Below are 18073 nucleotides of genomic sequence, written 5' to 3'. Positions count from 1 at the left end.
CGGCGCTGGCGGGCGGCTCGCGGATCCGTACCCGCTCCGTGCGCTCTCCGCGGGATGCGGCGGAGACCCGGTCCCCGTGACCCGGATCCCGCGGTGAACTCGGGAGGTGCTCAGCGTCTGTGTGTGTGTGTGTGTGTGTATCGGGGCTGGGGGGAAGCAGCGTGTCTCCGCTGTCGGAGCCACCGACCCCTCCCGGCGCGCGCGGGGACCCCCACGCGGGCGCAGAGACGCGCGAGGGGGCGCCTGGAAGTTAACTTGCAGCCGCTGTGGAGTTGCGAGGCGTGTCTCAAGTGGAGGGATTAGGGGAAGGAAATCGTTGCCTGGAGCGTGGGGGTGGTGTCGCCGAGAACAGGAGATAAGGGGTCAGCCTTGGTGAACTGGGGGTCACCCACTAGGAAGGGGCTGGAGTTTGACCAGAGGATCTCACTGCCCAGAAACCTCCGGCTCTCAGAGGAGTGAGCTGAGTGGGAGATGCCTCGTAAAGGTAGGACTGGGAGTGGCGGCCAGGGAAAGGGGGCATGGTCACTAAGGTTGGGCGTGCCGGACCTGGCAGAGTCTGTTATTATTATGTGGGGCAGAGGTCAAGGTCCAGCTTTCCCACTTCAGAGACCCGACCCCTCGGGAGGAAGGGTGGGAACCATCCGATTGAGTTCAGTAGTTAAAAGGGCTGATCGCTTTGCCTTCTTCCCCTTTTACAGATGGGGAAACTGAGTCTCAGAGAGGTTTGTGCCCACGGTCCTGGATCCCACAGCTAGGATGTGGCAGAGCTGAAACTCACCCTGAGGCCCCCTGATTCTTGTATCTTGTAGAGATGTTGGAATGGAGGTGGAGGCTGTGGGGAGCTGGTCAACTCCTATTAATCCTTTAGAAACCTCCTTGAGCAGCACCTCCTCCTGGAAGCCTTCCCTGGCACTCCACAGGCATCATTCAGTTCAGTCACTAAGTCGCGTCCGACTCTTTGTGACCCCATGAACCGCAGCACACCAGGCCTCCCTGTCCATCACCAACACCCGGGGTTTACCCAAACCCATGTCCATTGAGTTGGTGATGCCATCCAAACATCTCATCCTCTGTCGTCCCCTTCTCCTCCTGCCCTCAGTCCCTCCCAGCGTCAGGGTCTTTTGGCATCGTTGGGCCTTCCTATTTGGTATCCCAGAGTTAACTGGCCCTTGCTTGTTAACCTCTTTTTGCAGGTCTGTCTCCCGTTCTGGGCTGTGGAGACTTTTCCCTCTACTCCATCTCATATGCCTTCATTTAGCTGGGTGGCTTGATGGTTAGGCCAGGCTTCTGGGTTTGGACAGATCTTGGTGTGACTCACTGTGGTTTAGTAGTGATGTGGTCTGGGCAAGTCATTCCCCTACACTCAGCCTCAGTTTCCTTGACTGTGAAATCGGGTTTATTGTGTCACTTATGAACCATTTTAACCCATTGACTCCCAGCTGTACTATTATTTATTTAATATATGTGTTTATATCACCTTATTTTTTAAAATCTCAGGTAATTTTTTTAAATCATAGCCTTATTGAGATATAACTCACATACCATACAATTCACCCATTTAAAGCATTCAATTTAGTGGTTTTTGAGATAGTCACAGAGTTGTGCAACCGTCACCAGTATCTAATTCTAGAACATTTTCACTGCCCGTAAAGAAACCCTAGGCCCATCAGCGGTCACTGCCAATCCCTCCTTCCCCCAGCCCCTGGCAACCACTAATCTGCTTTTCATCTCTATGGATTTGCCTATTCTGGACATTTCCTATAAAGGGAATCATGCACTATGGCCTTTTGTGATTGGTGCTTTTCACTTGGAATGTTTACAAATTTCATCTACGGGCTAGTATGCGGTACTTTATTCGGGCTAGTATGCAGTACTTTATTACTTTGTAATTTTAGCATTAAAAAATATGTTTGGCTTTGCTGGGTCTTAGTTACGGCACGTGGGATCTTCAGTCTTCGTTTCAGCAGGATCTTTAGTTGTGACATGTGGGATCTAGTTCCCTGATCAGGGATCGAACCCAAGACCTCTGCAGTGGGAGCATGGAGTCTTAGCCACTGGACCACCAAGGAAGTTCCTATTTTAGTAGCGCATTGCTGCTGCTGCTGCTAAGTCACTTCAGTCGTGTCCGACTCTGTGTGACCCCATAAACGGGAGCCCACCAGGCTCCCCCGTCCCTGGGATTCTCCAGGCAAGAGCACTGGAGTGGATTGCTATTTCCTTCTCCAATGTGTGAAAGTGAAAAGTGAAAGTGAAGTCGCTCAGTCGTATCCGACCCTTAGCGACCCCACGGACTGCAGCCTACCAGGCTCCTCCATCCATGGAATTTTCTAGGCAAGAGTATTGGAGTGGCTTGCCATTACTTTTTAAATTTTTGGCTGAGTAATATTCCATTGCATTGAATAAATCATATTTTATTTATCTGTTTATCAGCTGATGGGCATTTGGGTTGTTGCCATTTTGGGACTATTGTGAATAGTGCTGCTGTGAACATTCCTGTACAAGTCTTTGTGTGGGTGTATGTTTTCAGTTCTCTGGGGTACAGCCCTAGGAGTGGAATTGTGGGGTCATATGGTAATTCTTCGTTCCACCTTTTGAGGTTCTGCCAAACCGTTTTCCAAAGCAGCTTCGCTGTCTTACAATCCTATCATCAGCAAATGAGGGTTCTAATGCTCTTGAACAAATGTAGTCTTCAGCAGCTGAAATCTTCCAAATCACTGGCTTTGACCCCTGCTAGTTAGAAATTAACACATGTGAAATTAGCACATGTGAAATTTACACCGGTGACACTGAAGCACAGGAAATTAAGCTCTTCCTTAGTAGACTGACTGGAAACTCCTGGGTACTCTGAGGAAGGGAAGCAGATCAAGACTGGGGCAGTTAGGTGAGGTACTTGTGCACCAGGCCCTCCTGTAATAGTGAGAAATATTTGCTCAGATTCCTCTTGCCAGATCCTGAGCGGGATCAGGGGAGGCCATGAGGAAAGGAATCCCGGGGCTCGCTATGCCCACCCCAGGACCCGGCACACGATCTGGTGGTGCCTTCAGGGACCTCTGCATGGGGTGAAAGGAAAGGGGGGGATGGCTCAGACCTTCCCACCCGAGGCCAGCAGGAGTGCCTTGACAGCTGAGGCTCCATGTGGAAGCCAGGGAGACCTCTGGTGGGTTTCCTCGACTGCAGCCCCGAGGCTCGGAAGTGGAGTCTGGCGCTACCTGTGCTCACCCCACGCCCCTGACGTCCCCTGGTGGCCACGAGGCTCCCTTATCTCACATCCATGCTTGGTTGTGTCAGACTCTGCAACCACGTGGACTGTGGCCCGCCAGGCTCCTCTGTCCGTGGGACTTTCCAGGCAAGAATACTGGAGTGGGTTGCCATTTCCTCCTCCAGGGGATCTTCTGAATCAGGTGTCGAACTTGCGAATCCGGAGTTTCCTGCACTGCAGGCAGATTCTTGACTGCCTGAGCCATTGGGGAAGTTAGATGTACCCTAAGTGGGCCACTGCTTATTTCCAGAGACGCCCCCCTGGGCCTGAGGCAAGCAGTCCTGAGCGACAGCCACCCATGTCCCTCCTTTTGGTCACTGCCCCCACACCTGGGATGCCCATCGCATCCCTCACGCTCTTTGTCTTTGGATTAGACAGGGCTGCCCAGGAAGAGCCCAGGTCAGAGGGCGCTGGTGTCGTGAGACCACAAGGGGGCTTGAAGGTCACCAGTTCTCCCTGAAGTTCAGCCTGTGATCCGCTGGTTCAGGAACCTCAGCTGGCGTTGGGCTGTGCATCCCGGGGTCCCAGCCACCAGCCTTGTCCCACTGGGCAGCTGCTCTTTGGGAGGGCCGTGCAGACCCGGCCTCCTGGTGGCCGTGTCCAGTCCCTCCTGCTTTTGTTCACTTGTGCATCCTTTCCCTCCCTTGGCCTTTTAAAATCCTGAATTTTGTGCATGGAGAAGGCAGCCTGGGGAAATGGAAACAGGGCTGTGGTGGCCAGGCAAGGGCTTGCCCCTTGGTGGGCCTCAGTGTATCCCGCTGGGGAACGGGCGTGGACTGAATACAGTAGCAGCTTGGGATCGGTAAAGTGCTCAGGTGCGTTATCCACGTGACTTTGTGGATCAGTTTGTAGCAAGAGCGGCAGCTCAAAAGTGGCTGATATTGACCCGAAAGCCTGGGTGTGGCCGGCGTGGCTTTGATCTGCCAGGCGGCAGAGTGGAAACCTGTCTGGGTAGCAGGCTCCTGGCCTCCCTACTTGCCACCTGTTCCCACTGCCTGCAAAGCTCCTTGCTCTCTGCAGACACATCTGCTCTGTCTGGTTCCGGGGCAGGTTCCAGGGTGCCTGCCCCTTCCCACGCCCCTTACTCGGGTCTCCTCCACCCCGGGCTTCCACAGCCCCGAGGAGAATGTCTGGGCCGCCAAGTGAATTCCCGCATCAGCCAGACTTTTGACCCAGGCAGCTGTGGCCAGAGAGTGGGTCGGGCCATAGCATCCTTGAGGGCCCAGGCCTGTGTTTGAATCCGGCCAGTTCCACACGTGGGCGAGGTGTTCCCAGGCTGACTCCCCGATGCCTCAGTTTCCTCATCTCATACAGGCGCAGCTGGGACCTACTTCCTGCAGGTGTTGACGGGAGGGGTCGGGGGCAAAGTGCCACTTTGCTACCAGGGGAAACGCCAGGCCCCTGGGGTCCGATGGACTCTTCAGAGATACTTGAACGTGTTGCTTTGTGAGACCAGCTTCCCCATCTGTCCAGAGGCAGAGATTATAAATACAATGTCAACCGGGCTCACTGAGTGCCAGGCAGTGTTCTAGGCACTTTCTGTGCTTGAATTCACTTAATTTTCCTGCCCGCCCTCTGATATGTTCACGCAGAGGCACAGAGAGGCAAAGTCATTTGCACAAGGTCACCCAGCTAGGAAGTGGGGAGAGACAGGGTTTGAATCCAGAGTCTACACACTTTTTTGTTTATCCTTTTATTTGTTCATTTTTGTGCTGGGTATTGATTGCTACGCAGGCTTTCCTCTCATTGCAGAGAGTGGCGGCTTCTTTCATCTCGGTGCGCAGACTTCGCCCGGTGGAGCACAGGATTTCGGGCTCTAGAACCACAGGCTCTGTAGCTATGTGCAGGGGCTTCATTGTTCTGAGGCAGATGGGATCTTCCCAGATCGGGATCAAACTCATGTCTCCTGCATTGGCAGGAGAATTCTTTACTACTGAGCCACCAGGGAAGCCCCCAGAGTCTACACTGTTAATTACCGTCTTACCTGCCTCTCGATACCCTGCCTTCATGCCTAGCATACAGAAAATCTCAGTTGCTCTTATTACATTATTATAGAATTATTCTTATTTTATCATAAAATTTATCATAAAATTACTGTATGTTATTAATAATTGTTCATCCTTTTTCTTCCCTTCTATCCACAATGCTTTCCAGATGGACAGAACAAGCAGGGCTTTTGGCTTGTGAGGTCTAGATTTCTTCTCCCTACCCCCGGTGTCCCTCTACTCCCCCCAGTCTCATGAGCAGCTGCGGGCTGGGCAAGAGCTCAGAGGCAGCTGAGTCCCAGCTCTGCCTCCAGATTGCTGTGTGACATTGGATAGAGTGCTTGCCCTCACTGAGACTCTGTTTCCCCACCTGTGAAATGGGTAAGGTAGGGCTGTAACAAGCTGCCAGTCAACGGCTTCGCCCCACAGGGTCGCTCTTGTATACTCCCACAATGTTTTATTTTAAAAGGAGAAAACATTCGAATATTTTTAGAGAATAATGCCAAAGCCTCCCTTCTTAGGGAAATTCGGGAGCTTGGGCCAAACTGGAGCATCCTGAAACTGCCCCTTCGGTGGCCTGGGCTCTCCTGGTTTCTTCCCACCGTGTCCCAGCCCTGAGGGTCCCTGGCCGAGTGCACACCTTCCAGGCTCTGAGGACCCCAGGGGCCTGCCTGGGTGTCATTTGAATGAGCAGATCCGTTGCTTTAGATACGAATATATATTTTAAACCACTGGTTTCGGTGTTCTCCAGGAGTTCTTCCAGCGCTGCTTTTCTAGGTCATCAGAGACTGTCTGAGGCCTTTTACCTTTTCTGCTACTGGAAACCTTCAAGGCTTTTTTTTTTTTTTTTTAATGTGGCTTCTCCAGGTCTTAGTTGAGGCTTGCAGCTATCTCTGGTTGCGGCATGTGTGATCTACCTCCCTGACCAGGGATCGAGCCTGCTCCGCATGGGGAGCGTGGAGTCTTAGCCACAGGGCCACCAGGAGAGTCCCCTCAAGGCTTTTAACACGGCCTTGTCCCCATCCCGCAGTCCCTCTCTGGGCCCCAGGGTCTGGCCTTACCTGGTCCAGGTCCCTGACTAGCCCACAGGGTTATTTGGGGACCAGGTCAGGTCCTTCTAGGGCTTCCCAGGGTGCTCAGTGGTAAATAATCCGCCTGCCGATGCCAGAGATGTGAGTTCAGTCCCTGGGTCGGGAAGGTCCCCTGGACAGGAAATGGCAAGTCATTGCAGTATTCTTGCCTGGGAAATCCCATGGATAGAGGAGCCTGGCCGGCTCCAGACCATGGGGCAGCAAAGAGTCGGACACGATTGACAGAGGTCCCTCTGCCGTGAGGACTGGCGAGGGTGTCTGCCCCAGCGCCTCCACGCCACCTCACAGTTGCCGGAACAGCATCCTACACCCTCTCCCTGTGCTCACAGGGTGCCAGGGAGACATTCCTCTTATTGACAGCTTCATTTCCCAGAAACTGACACTCCGGTCACTTCCCTGAAGTCACACAGGCCTGAGGCGACAGCACCAGGATTCGAACCCACTCTCCCCAATTCCCAGTGGCTGCCGTGGCGGGTCATCAAGCCACCTATCACTGCATGGAGAGCCACAGGGTGAGGTCTACAGTCAGTGCCATGCCCCCTGCACCTGGCCCTGGGCCACCCTTGGCCCTCAGTGACTTACTGAATAAGGACACATGGCAAGTTCTCAGCTAGATGCTGGGGTGCAAGATTCAGGAAGCCACCAGGTCCCACTTTTCCCAGAGCACGTGTTCCGGTAGAGGCGGCAAAAAGAAAAAGAGAAAATGACATCTCTGACCTGAGCTGCCGAACTGGGAAACTGGGGCTTCCCAGGGTGGCTCAGTGATAAAGAATCTGTGTGCTAATGCAGGAGACACAAGGGACTCGGGTTCCATCCTTGGGTCAGAAAGACCCCCTGGAGAAGGGAATGACAATTCAATCCAGTATTCTTGCCTGGAGAATCCCATGGGCAGAGGAGCCTGGCGAGCTACAGTCCATGGGGTCACAAAGAGTTGGACATGACTATGTGACTGAGCACACACCACACGTCTCAAACTTAAACACTCACGAATCCCCTAGAGATCTTGCCAAAGTGCAGAGGCTGACTGAGCAGGTTGGGGACAGGGCCAGCTCCCAGGGAACTCCAGTGCTTATGTCTAAAGACCACACTTGAAGCACTGACAACCTAGATCAGAGGTCAGGAAACTACAGCCCATGGGCCAGATCTGGTCCACAGCTTGCTTTTATAAATAAAGTTTTATTGAAACATGAAATAAAATTTTATTGAAACCTAGACAGCAACTTCACTTTCACTTTTTACTTTCATGCATTGAAGAAGGAAATGGCAACCCACTCCAGTATTCTTGCCTGGAGAATCCCAGGGATGGGGGAGCCTGGTGGGCTGCCGTCTGTGGGGTCGCACAGACTCGGACATGACTGAAGCGACTTCGCAGCAGCAGCAGCAGCAGCCAGCATATTAAAAAGCAGAGACGTTACTTTGTCAACAAAGATCCATCTAGTCAGGCTATGGTTTTTCCAGTAGTCATGTATGGTTGTGAGAGTTGGACTATAAAGAAAGCTGAGCACTGAAGAACTGATGCTTTTGAACTGTGGTGTTGAAGACTCTTGAGAGTCCCTTGGACTGCAAGGAGATCCAACCAGTCCATCCTAAAGGAAATCAGTCCCGGGTGTTCATTGGAAGGATTGATGGTAAAGCTGAAACTCCAATATTTTGGCCACGTGATGTGAAGAGCTGACTCATTTGAAAAGATCCAGATGTTGAGAAAGATTGAGGGCGGAGGAGAAGGGGATGACAGAGGATGGGATGGTTGGATGGCATCACCGACTCAATGGACATGGGTTTGGGTGGACTCCGGGAGTTGGTGATGGACAGGGAGGCCTGGTGTGCTGAGGTTCATGGCATCGCAGAGTCGGACATGACTGAGTGATTGAACTGAACTGATTGAAACAGGGCCACACTTATCTACATTTGTCCATGGCTCCTTCCACCTACCACAGCAGAGTCCAGTAGTTCTAACAGAGACCTTATAGCCCACAGATCTGAAAATATATATTTTTAAAAATCACTAGTGCTTTTTGCCTAGAAAATCCCATGGATGGAGGAGTCTGGTAGGCTGCAGTCCATGGAGTCGCTAAGGGTCGGACACAACTGAGCGACTTCACTTTCACTTTTCACTTTCACACTTTGGAAGAGGAAATGGCAACCCACTCCCGTGTTCTTGCCTGGAGAATCCCAGGGACAGGGGAGCCTGGTGGGCTTCCGTCTATGGGGTCACACAGAGTCAGACAGGACTGAAGTGACTTAGCAGTAGCAGCAGCAGCAGTGCTTTTTTTAGGAAGTCTTTTGAATTTGTTACAATGTTGCTTCTGTTTATGTTTTGGTTTTTTGGCAGGAAGCATGGGGGATCTTAGCTCCTTGACTAGGGATTGAACTCAGCCTCTGCATTGGAAGGTGAAGTCTTAACCACTGGACTACCAGGGAAGTCCTGAAAATAACAATTATTGGGCCCTTTACAGGTAGTCTGACAGCCTCTATCTACTCATATTACTCAAGTAATAATGTTTTGTGATTTGGTGAATGTAAGGTTGTAATAAAAAGGATGATTGCGGTTAATATTTGAGGGCCTCCTGGGTACTTAGCTCTTTAGGGGTAGTTTGCTATTGTATCCATTTTATGAGTCTAGGGGGCCAGGAAAAGGGCGAGGCTAACTGGTGCCAGGTCAGTACATTCTTGTTACATCAGAGCTTCTGCCTGGAAAATCTTCATGGAGCACGGAGAAGGTTTTGTTTTGATTTCAACCCATCCGCGGGCACTCGGATGCCTTCACTTCTTTGTCTGTTCTCCCGTCAAGTCGACAAATAATCCATGCAGCTGGTGGTGGGAGTTGGGGGCCTTGCTGACCCCTAATGTCGAGGGGATGTGGGGAATGCCCAGTCCTGTGCCTTCCAGTGGAGGAGGCAGTGAGCCAGAGAGGCCACTCAGGCTGCTAAGCACCTGGAGGGACCTGACACGGGCTTGGGAGGCAGTCAAGGAAGGCTTCCTGGAGGAGGGGGTACAAACTGTACAAATAGGAGTTAGCTGAGTTGAGGAGGGAAGGGTTTTCTAGGGGAAGGGAGCCACAGGCACAGAACTGGCCTTGTTGGTTGGGTGCAGCTGACAGCACTGAGATTTTTCCGTCTGTGTTTGTATGTTGGGGATGAGAGAATGTTAAAAATTGGCTGTGTCAGAAAACCTGGGTTTACCCTGGCGAAGGAGAAAGTTTTCCTCTCCAAGTTCCCTTCCACCTTCTGATGGCTTCCTGGACAGAGTTTGCTGTGGGTGCTAACTCAGTGCTTGTCTCCAGGGAGTCCTGTGGATGAACAAAGAGCAGATCCCCCCGCTGGGCTCCTGGGAGTGGGCTCTGTGGGGTGGTCCTTGGGCTGGTGGCAACCTCAGCCAAGAGGCAGAAGGATCGCTTCCTTTCCGTGTCTTCTTTGCAGTCACTTTTTAATTAGGGTGTGTTGTTAACTGAAGGTGTGAGGGGGCAGAGTTTCCTTTGAAAATGTTTTTACCGATACTGAGTTCGTTTAACCAGAGGATCAGGTCGACGACAGCAAAGGGGGTTTGGAGTGTAGCTGTCGTCACCAGGGTGGCCCTCGGCAGGTGGGAATTTGGGGGGAGCCCCGTGGCAGGGGTGGGAGGAAGCAGGGAGGGGTCAGACCCACAGCAGCCTTCCTCCTGATGGTCTGCTCTTTCCCTGAAGTCCCAGGAGCCGGCGCCGAGGCTGGGGGCAGGGAAGAACCCGCTTAGCCATGGTGGTGCGGGCTGTGCATCCCAGTCGTTGCTGGGGAGCCGAGGTTCCTGTTCCAGGCTGCTCCCCGTTGCTCTTACTCCCCACCAGCCGCTGTCTGCCGGGGTCTCTGTGTCTGCCGGGGTCTCTGTGTCTGCCGGGGTCTCTGTTTCTGCCGTGCCCTGACTCTCTTTCCCATCCCGTCTCCCTCTTGGTTTGGTCTCCCCCTGACTCTGTCTCCCCTCATCCCTGTCTCGCCCGCCCCCGTCTCTGGCCCATCTCTGGCTCTCCGCATCCTCCCCATCCCCCGTCCCTGTCCGGCTGTCCTCTCCCTCCCTGACCAGGGCTACTTCCCCTTCCCCTCCCCGCTGCACACCCCACACGCTCTTCCTCGCGCTCCCCTGTCCCACTTCCTTCGGCTGCGAGTGACATCCTGCCTCCAGGCCCATCAGAACCCCCGGGACCAGCCCCGCGTGCCCGTGGAGGTGCGGGAGCCTCGGCGTGGGCCACGTTGGCTGGGTGAAGTGGAGGCCCAGGGAGGTCAGGAGGGCGGCCGAGGCTGCTGTCCAGGGTTCACAGGCCGCCCCCCAACCCCGGGGGGGGCCCCCTTGCCCCACCCAGCTGATCCAGGGCTGCAAGAAGGAAGAGGAAGCTTGGGTTGATGGCCGAGGGTGGATTGACTCTGTGGGTTTGATTTGGGCTGGGGCTCTGTCCCCTGGGGCGGCGAGGGTGTTATTACCCTGGCTCCCAAGCAGAGGTGCGTGTCCGTGGGTGGTCCCCTTGGGCCACGCAGAGGCCATGCCCCTCCACCCCCCCCCCCCACAGGTAAGCACCATGCAGCGTGTCCCCGGCTCCCCTCCAGCACACAGTAGGCCAGTAGGGCTTGTGAGAGTTTGAGGGAGAAGGGCCAGATCAGAGACTGAGTCCAGCCTGTTCCTTCTGCCCACGAGGAAACTGAGGTCTGGAGAGCGGAGGTGATTTGCAATTTGCTCAAGAGTGTGCCAACGGACTTGGAACCCAGAGCCGTGTCCGGAACCCCCACCCTCGACAACAAGACAGCGCGGGTGGGTGTTCCTGGTGGCCTTGGGTCGGGGGTCACGTGAAAACCATCCCTGAGGAGGTGGGAGATAGTTGAGGCCACCTTGCCCACCTGCTGGGGGGCCCCTGTACCCTCCAGGGGATGACACGCAGCCCCAAGGTTTGCAGAAGGGGTTGGGGCTGTGGAGTCAGAGGTCACTGACCTCCCAGCAGGCAGACGGTGGGCTTGCTGTCAGCCCGGGGCTGTGGCTGCCACGGCCTCGGGAACCTTAGCCCTCCGCTCACGTGTCACCCGCTCTGCCCTTGGGTTGCACGGAGGATGCTGTTGTAATCATAGGCATTCTGTGGGTTCTCTGGGGAAACCAGAAGGAAGAGACGCAGCTCTGCCGAGGAGGGAAGGGGCTCTCCTTGCATGAGACTCCAGTGTCTGGGGATCCGCCCCTGCCCCGCTCCTGCCTCTCCTCCCATCCTGAGAAGGTCAGTGGGAGCACAGCGCCTTTGAGCAAGCGGCAGCAGCCCCCAACCCCTGAGGGCTTGTCCTCCACAGCTGGCTGCACCCCACGCCCAGAACCCCCACCCAGCAGGTCTGGAAGGGGCCCAAGAGTTTGCATTGCTCATCTGTTCCCAGCTGCTGCTTTGACTAGACAGACCTTTGTGGGCAAAGTGATATCTCTGTTTTTTAATACGCTGTTTAGGTTTGTCATAGCTTTTCTATCAAGGACCAAGCATCTTTTTAATTTCATGGCCACAGTCACTGTCTGCAATGATTTTGGAGCCCAGGAAAATAAAATGTGGTCAGGGTAGGCTCAAGATTCTGCTCCACCACGTACATGCTGAGAGTTCTGAGGCAAGGCCTTTACCTGTGTGCTTCGGCTTCCTCGTCTGTCGATGGGATAATAACAGCACTGTTTTCATAGATTAGCTGTGAGGAGTAAATGAACTAGTACGTGTAAGGTGCCTAGACCAGCGCCCAGGCATGGAGTAAACGCGCGTTTGCTGTTATTACAGTCACTGCTGTTATTCTTATTGCTGTTGTAATTTCCATCCACCCCCATATGGTTCTGCAAATGAACTTTTTGGCCAACCCACTATATACGTAGATGTATTTTTCTTTTATAGGTACTATCTCACTCTGACTTTAGAATCTTCACAGTATACCTTGATTTTTATTAATGTAAAAAAGGAAAGGATCGGTGGTTTATCTGGATAGACTGGGTTGGGCAGTGTTGTTTTTAAGAGGAGATTTATTGCAAGATTTAGCTCACCCAGTTACGGGTCAGACACACTCGAGTTAACTTGTGCACAAGTGGTGTAGCCTTGGGCCAGCCCCTTCTCTTCTCTGGTTTCAGTTTCTGTCCCTGTAAAATGGGAATCCTATTAGTGACTGTCTCTTGGGTTCCTGGCAGGATTATACGTGAGTTTATGTGGTGCCTGATGCATAGAAGTGCTCAGTAATTCATAGCAATCTGGATTGTGTTGTTTACCCATTTTACAGATAAGGAAACTGAGGCTCAGAGACGTTCAGGGACTCTCCCCACAGCAGCATACTCTCTGAGTCTGTTTCTGGTGATGTCTGGGCAAGTCTGCAGATGTAAATACTTCGAACAGAGTCCCAGGCCCCTTAAGCGCCCCAAACCATTTTTCTTTAAAGAAAGGCCATTCGCTCACTCTGACTCTAGCCCCCAGAACCCAATGAACCATGAGGAGACGGTTCTCCTCATGGGTTCCTCCCTCTGATTTTTAAAGTGTTCTTGTCTGAGCAGCTCTTGGAGTTCTTTGAAATTCTTCCTCTTATGTCTGCGTCGGGAGCAAGCAAGAGGAAGGAGGGTCTCCCAGGACTGTGTTTGTCCACGAGGGAAGCAGGTGGGCAGGTTGATGTCCCAGGTAAAATGAGATTCCCGGGGATGTGCTGCCTGCAAATGGTTCTCTTAAAACCCCCACCCAGGGCTTTCCCTGGTGGTCCCGTAGTTAAGAATCTGCCTGCCAATGCAGGGGACAGGGGTTCGATCCCTGGTCCGGGAGGATTCCACATGCCTCCAGGCAACTAAGCCTGTGAGCCACAACTGCTGAGCCCACGTGCCAGTACTGAAGCCTGGGCACCCTGGAGCCCATCCTCTGCAACAAGAGAAGCCCCTGCAGGAGAAGCCTGTGCACAGCAATGAAGACCCAGCACAGCCAGAAATTAAAAAACAAACAGACCTCACTCCTGGCCCTCCGCTCAGATACCCCAGAGATCACCTGATGAAAGACTCCTCTTATCTGGGAACTTCCATCAGGAAGCGTTTGTGACCTGCTTGCTTTGTTCCTGGTCAAGACTTCCTACCTTACTGGCTCTCAGCCACGTAATCAGAAAAACCATAAACTACAATTAAGGGGGAGGGGGACGTTCGTCAAGAACTTTTCTACGCGTGAAGTATCAGAACAGCCTTCTGACCTTTGGGTAAGAATAGTCTTCGGGTTAGCTTTCCATGAGGAAAACTCCGACCCACACACCCTTGCAGGCAGAAGTGACAGTGGTTAGCTGGCTCCAGTCGTCACTGTGAGTTTTCCCATGAGACTTTGGGAATCAATTTTGCTTAGTTTTATGAAAACAATTTAAAAAATCATGCTGGTCTGGGAGAAGACCATGTGAGTGGTGAGTGTGCCAAGGTCTCAAAGGGCCTCTGATGTGTCTGTATCAGAGTGGTTGAATCCTGGTTTAAAATAGTTAAAGGTGGCGGTGGGGGGAGGGGGGTTTATTAGCTTAGATAAACGGTTAAGTCCGAAAGTAGATTGCCTTCGAGTGTAACTGTGTTTGGGTGCTTCGCCCTTGTAGGACACTGTCTCTCTTTTTAAACTTTTATTTATTTATTTACTTTAGGCCATTCTGGGTCTTGGTTGCTGCATGGTCTTTTCTCCAGGGGCAGCGAGTGGAGGCTGCTCTCTGATTGTGGTGTTGTGGGCCTCTCATCGCGGTGGCTTCTCTCATTGCAGAGCACAGGCTCGGGGATGTGTGGACTTCAGTAGTTGCAGCACGCAGGCTCAGCAGTTGCGGCTCCCAGGCTCCAGAGCCCAGGTTCAGTAGCTGTGACTCATGGGCTGAGTTGTTCCGTGACATGGGGGATCTTCCCGGAGCAGGGATCGAACCCGTCTCTCCTGTCCTGGCAGGTGGATTCTTTACCGCTGAGCCCCCGTGGAAGCCCGACACGATGTCTTTCGTTCTCTGTCTCACAGATGGGCTTTTTTCTGTGGTGGCTTCATTCTCAGGCCTGCTGTCGCCCTTGACGTCTCCATTCATCCGTCCTGCTCATTTAGCTCTAAGAGAACTGGTTCTCTGATTCTTCTCGCAAGCCCTAGGATTGATTCCTGTTCACCCACCTGGAGTCTCGTGCCCGTCCATGAGTGTCTGTACCCTTTGGTTGACCAGACCTCAGCCGCTGGTCTTGGGCATGGGGTCAGCCCCGTCCTGGTTACAAGGATGGAGAATGCATGCATCCCAGCAGACAGATGCCGGCACCACCAGTGGTGGAGCAGAAAGGCAAAAGGGAAGGCAGGGTTTATGTCCTAGAGGAGAAAGTGGAAGCAGCTGCTGCCCTTAATGGAGCCTTCAGTCTGCTCCATTATGGCACGAAGGCCTTTATGTGTGTTTAACTGCGCTCCTCTTTCACAGGTAAGGAAATGAGGCTCAGAGAGGTTAAGTGACTCTCCTAAGGTCACAAAGCTGACAGGTGGAGAATTCGAACTCAGCTCCATCTTTCTGCAAAGCCCATGTGTTCATGGCTCCCTGATACCTGGGGAAACTCATTGATCTGCAGAGAGAGCTCAAAATATGAATGCCTGGGGCAGTACCACGCTGTGAAGGTTGGGACTAGAAAAAAATTGTTCTTAAAGACTGCAGGACCCATCAGAGCCTGACGCCCCATCCTCCCTGCGGGAGCCTCTGGCAGCCACAGTACAGTCGCTGTCTTTTGTGAATTTGACGACTCTGAATGCCTCGTGTAGATGCCGTCGCACAGTGTTTGTCTTTCTGCGACCGGCTACTTTCACTTAGCATAATGCCCTCCGGGTTCATCTGTGTTATAATGTGTATCAGGATCGCCTTCCTTGTTAAAACTGAGTAATACTCCGTTTCTGTGTAAATACCCCACATTGTGGACCTCTGTCCGTGAGCCCTTCGGTGGCTTCCACACTTTAGCTATTGTGAGTAATACTGCTGGGAACGCAGATGTGAAAATGCCTCTTTGAGACCCTGCGTTCAGTTCTTCTGGGTAGACACCCAGATGTGGAATTAGCGTGGGTCACATGCTGACTCTTTATTCTTAACTTTTTGCACAACCTCCTTACTGGTTTTCACAGCGACTGTACCGTTTTACATCCCCAGCAAGCATACAGACATTCATTTTTTGACATCCTGGCCAACACTTGTTATTTTCTGTTTTTTCTGGGGTTTTGTTTGCTTGGGGGATTGTTGGTTTTGTTTTGTTTTACACTAGCCATCCTAATCGGTGTAAGGTGGCAAGTCATTGTATTTTTGATATGCGTTTCCCTGATGATTTCTGATGTTGAGCATCTTTTCACGTACTTGTTGACCATTTGTCTGTCTTCTTTGGATGAATGTGCTTTCAGATTCTTTGCCCATTTTTTAGCCAGTTGGTGAGTTTTGGGGTTCCCTGTAGATTCTGGATATGAACCCCTTTTCAGCTCTGTGATTTGCATATATATTTTCCCATTCTATGGCTTGCCTTATTACTCTGTGGATAGTGTCTCGTGAAGCACAAAATATTTTAATTTTCATGAAGTCCAGTTTTTTTTCTTTTACTAGCTACGCCTTTGGTGTCAGATCCAAGAAATCATCACCCGCTTCTGTTTCGAAGGCGCAGTTGCCAGCTTTGGCTGCCGGGTTGGGTTGGGGTGGGTGGTAGCGACAGAGAGGAGTCAGAGGTTCCGGCTGCCTCCGAGGCTTTTGGCCCGAGTGCCTTGAGCTGCCCACACCTGGAATGGAGTAAGTTAGGGGAAGAAACCAAGAGATGAGCTTTGGACACGTTAAATTTGAGGTCCCAGCGCGACACAAGCAGAGGTGACACAGACACAGTTGATGGCCAAGTCTGGTGTCAGGGAGAGAGATTTGGGCTGGAGATGACAGCCCAGAAGTCACCAGCCCGTGGGGAGCAGAGGAAAGCCTGGTGAGTGAAGTGGAGGAGATAGTGGCGGATGAGTAGCAGAGTGTGAACCCCCACTGCTGCCTCTGCCAGAATGGCTGGGGTCGGCCCAGCGTAAGGAAAAACATCTCAAACTTTCTTGTACCAAGTCCGGGGGAGAGAGTGGAAAACAAGCCGACGTCACCTCCTTGGCCTCTGAGCAGAAGCCACCGCAGCCTTGGTGGCTCATTTCTGGCCTGTGGGTTTGTGCAGCGGGGGCAGGTATGTGTGCCAGGGACCGGGGTGGGAGTGGCACAGTCGGGTGCCGAGGCTCAATCCACTTTTATGTCCCGGCACCTGGCACCGAGCCTGGCCCCGGGAGAGCGCCCGGCAGCCAACAGTGGTTGAACGAATGAATGAAGTCCTGTGTGTTCCTCTGGGACTGCGGGAAGGGTGTGTGGGTGGGAGGATGCCCAGCGGCGTTTGGCAGAGTGTGACTCTCTAGGACTGTTTTTATTGGGATCGATCAGATGTACGGAAAGGGGCGCACATCGTAAGTAGACGGCTCAATGAATGTTCAAAGATCATCGTGCCCGTGTGAGTGCCAGCACGCAGATCGAGAAAAGCACGTGCCCAGTGCCCCACCCCCACCCCAAGACAGCTGCGCCCTGCTCCCGCGTGCCTCCTTGCAAAGAGTGATTGCTGCCCCAGAGTCTCCCGCTGGAGGTGGATTTCTTCTGTCTTTGCACTCTGTGTCCATCTGCAGTGCCTTACGTGCACACAAGCGTACATTCTCTTCTGTATTGGCTTTCGGGGGCTAATATCTCAGCATGCCGTCTTGAGAGACTCACCCATAGTATGTGACCTTTCTGCTTGTTCTCTCTCCTTGCTGTCCGGTATGAATGGATTTATTGTATTTACTTATTTATCCATCCTCTTGTTTATGAGCATTGGAGTAGTTTCCAGTTGGGGGTGGTTACAAATGTTGCTGCAGGGAACATGTCAATATGTGTCTTTTGGGGAAACAGTTAGATGCATTTCTGATGATGTATGCTTAACAGTGGAATTGCTGGATCATAGAGAAGGTACAGGGCTTCCCTGGTGGCTCAACGGTAAAGAATGTGCCTGTCAATGCAGGAAATGCGGGTTCGATCCCTGGGTCAGGAAGATCCCTGGAGAGGGAAATAGCAATCCACTCCAGTTTTCTTGCCTGGAGAATTCAATGGACAGAGGAGCCTGCGGGCTTCAGTCATGGGATCGCAAAAGACTCTAGACACATCTTAGTGGCACCACACCAGCGACAGCCAGAGAAGGTGCGAATTCCGCTTTGTCTCCCACGCCAAAGAATTTTCCCAAAGAGATTGTGCCAGGTTCCTCTCCCACCCGTGGAACACAGAAGTTCTGATTGCGTCACATCCTTGCTAACACTTGGTATTACCCTCTTTTTTCATTTTAGCCATTCAGATGTATATGGCCCCAAGTTATATTTTTATTTTGCATTTATTTCCCTGCTGAGGTGGTGGGCCTTTTCAAATTCTTATTGACTATTTAGATAACGTCTTAAATGAAGTGTCTCTTCAGATTTGCCCCTTTTCCTAATGGGTTGCCTGTCCTGTTCTTACTGATTTCCCAGAGCTCTTTGCATATTCTGAATACAGATATCTTGTTTGCCATATGTATTGCAAATATCTTCTTCCTTGTGTAACTTTTTTTGATCAGTAGGAGGAGGAACCAGAAGTTTTGAGCCTCCAAGGCATTGACTTGAACACAGGTCAAGCCGTCACCTGCCTGAACCTCAGTTTCCCTCTCAACTCCACAGAGTATTTAGCCTAGTGCTTTGTGTATGAATGGAACAGGGACGGTTATTAGCACCT

At 52.2% G+C, this 18073-nt stretch overlaps 1 protein-coding gene across 4 annotated transcripts in view; it reads left to right on the top strand.

Moving 5' to 3' along the window:
- The window catches only part of TPST2 (tyrosylprotein sulfotransferase 2), a 54656-nt gene that overhangs the window by 426 nt on the left and 36157 nt on the right, over window positions 1-18073 (top strand). The window contains exon 1 of one of the 4 annotated variants that reach the window (XM_055404520.2): window positions 8772-8791. The exons of 2 other annotated variants lie outside the window; for them this stretch is intronic. The gene's annotated coding sequence lies outside the window, so the exon portion shown is untranslated. Of the gene's footprint in view, window positions 1-8771; window positions 8792-11090; window positions 11109-18073 lie in introns of those variants that run through there. One more of the 4 variants, XM_088828294.1, reaches the window with a different exon arrangement.

This window comes from Moschus berezovskii, chromosome 19 (assembly GCF_049115385.1).
Source record: "Moschus berezovskii isolate FMDL1 chromosome 19, NW_MosBer_1.0, whole genome shotgun sequence".
Lineage (NCBI taxonomy): Eukaryota > Metazoa > Chordata > Mammalia > Artiodactyla > Moschidae > Moschus > Moschus berezovskii.
The sequence above is the reverse complement of the archived record's forward strand: the minus strand, read 5'-3'. Positions and strand labels throughout refer to the sequence as shown.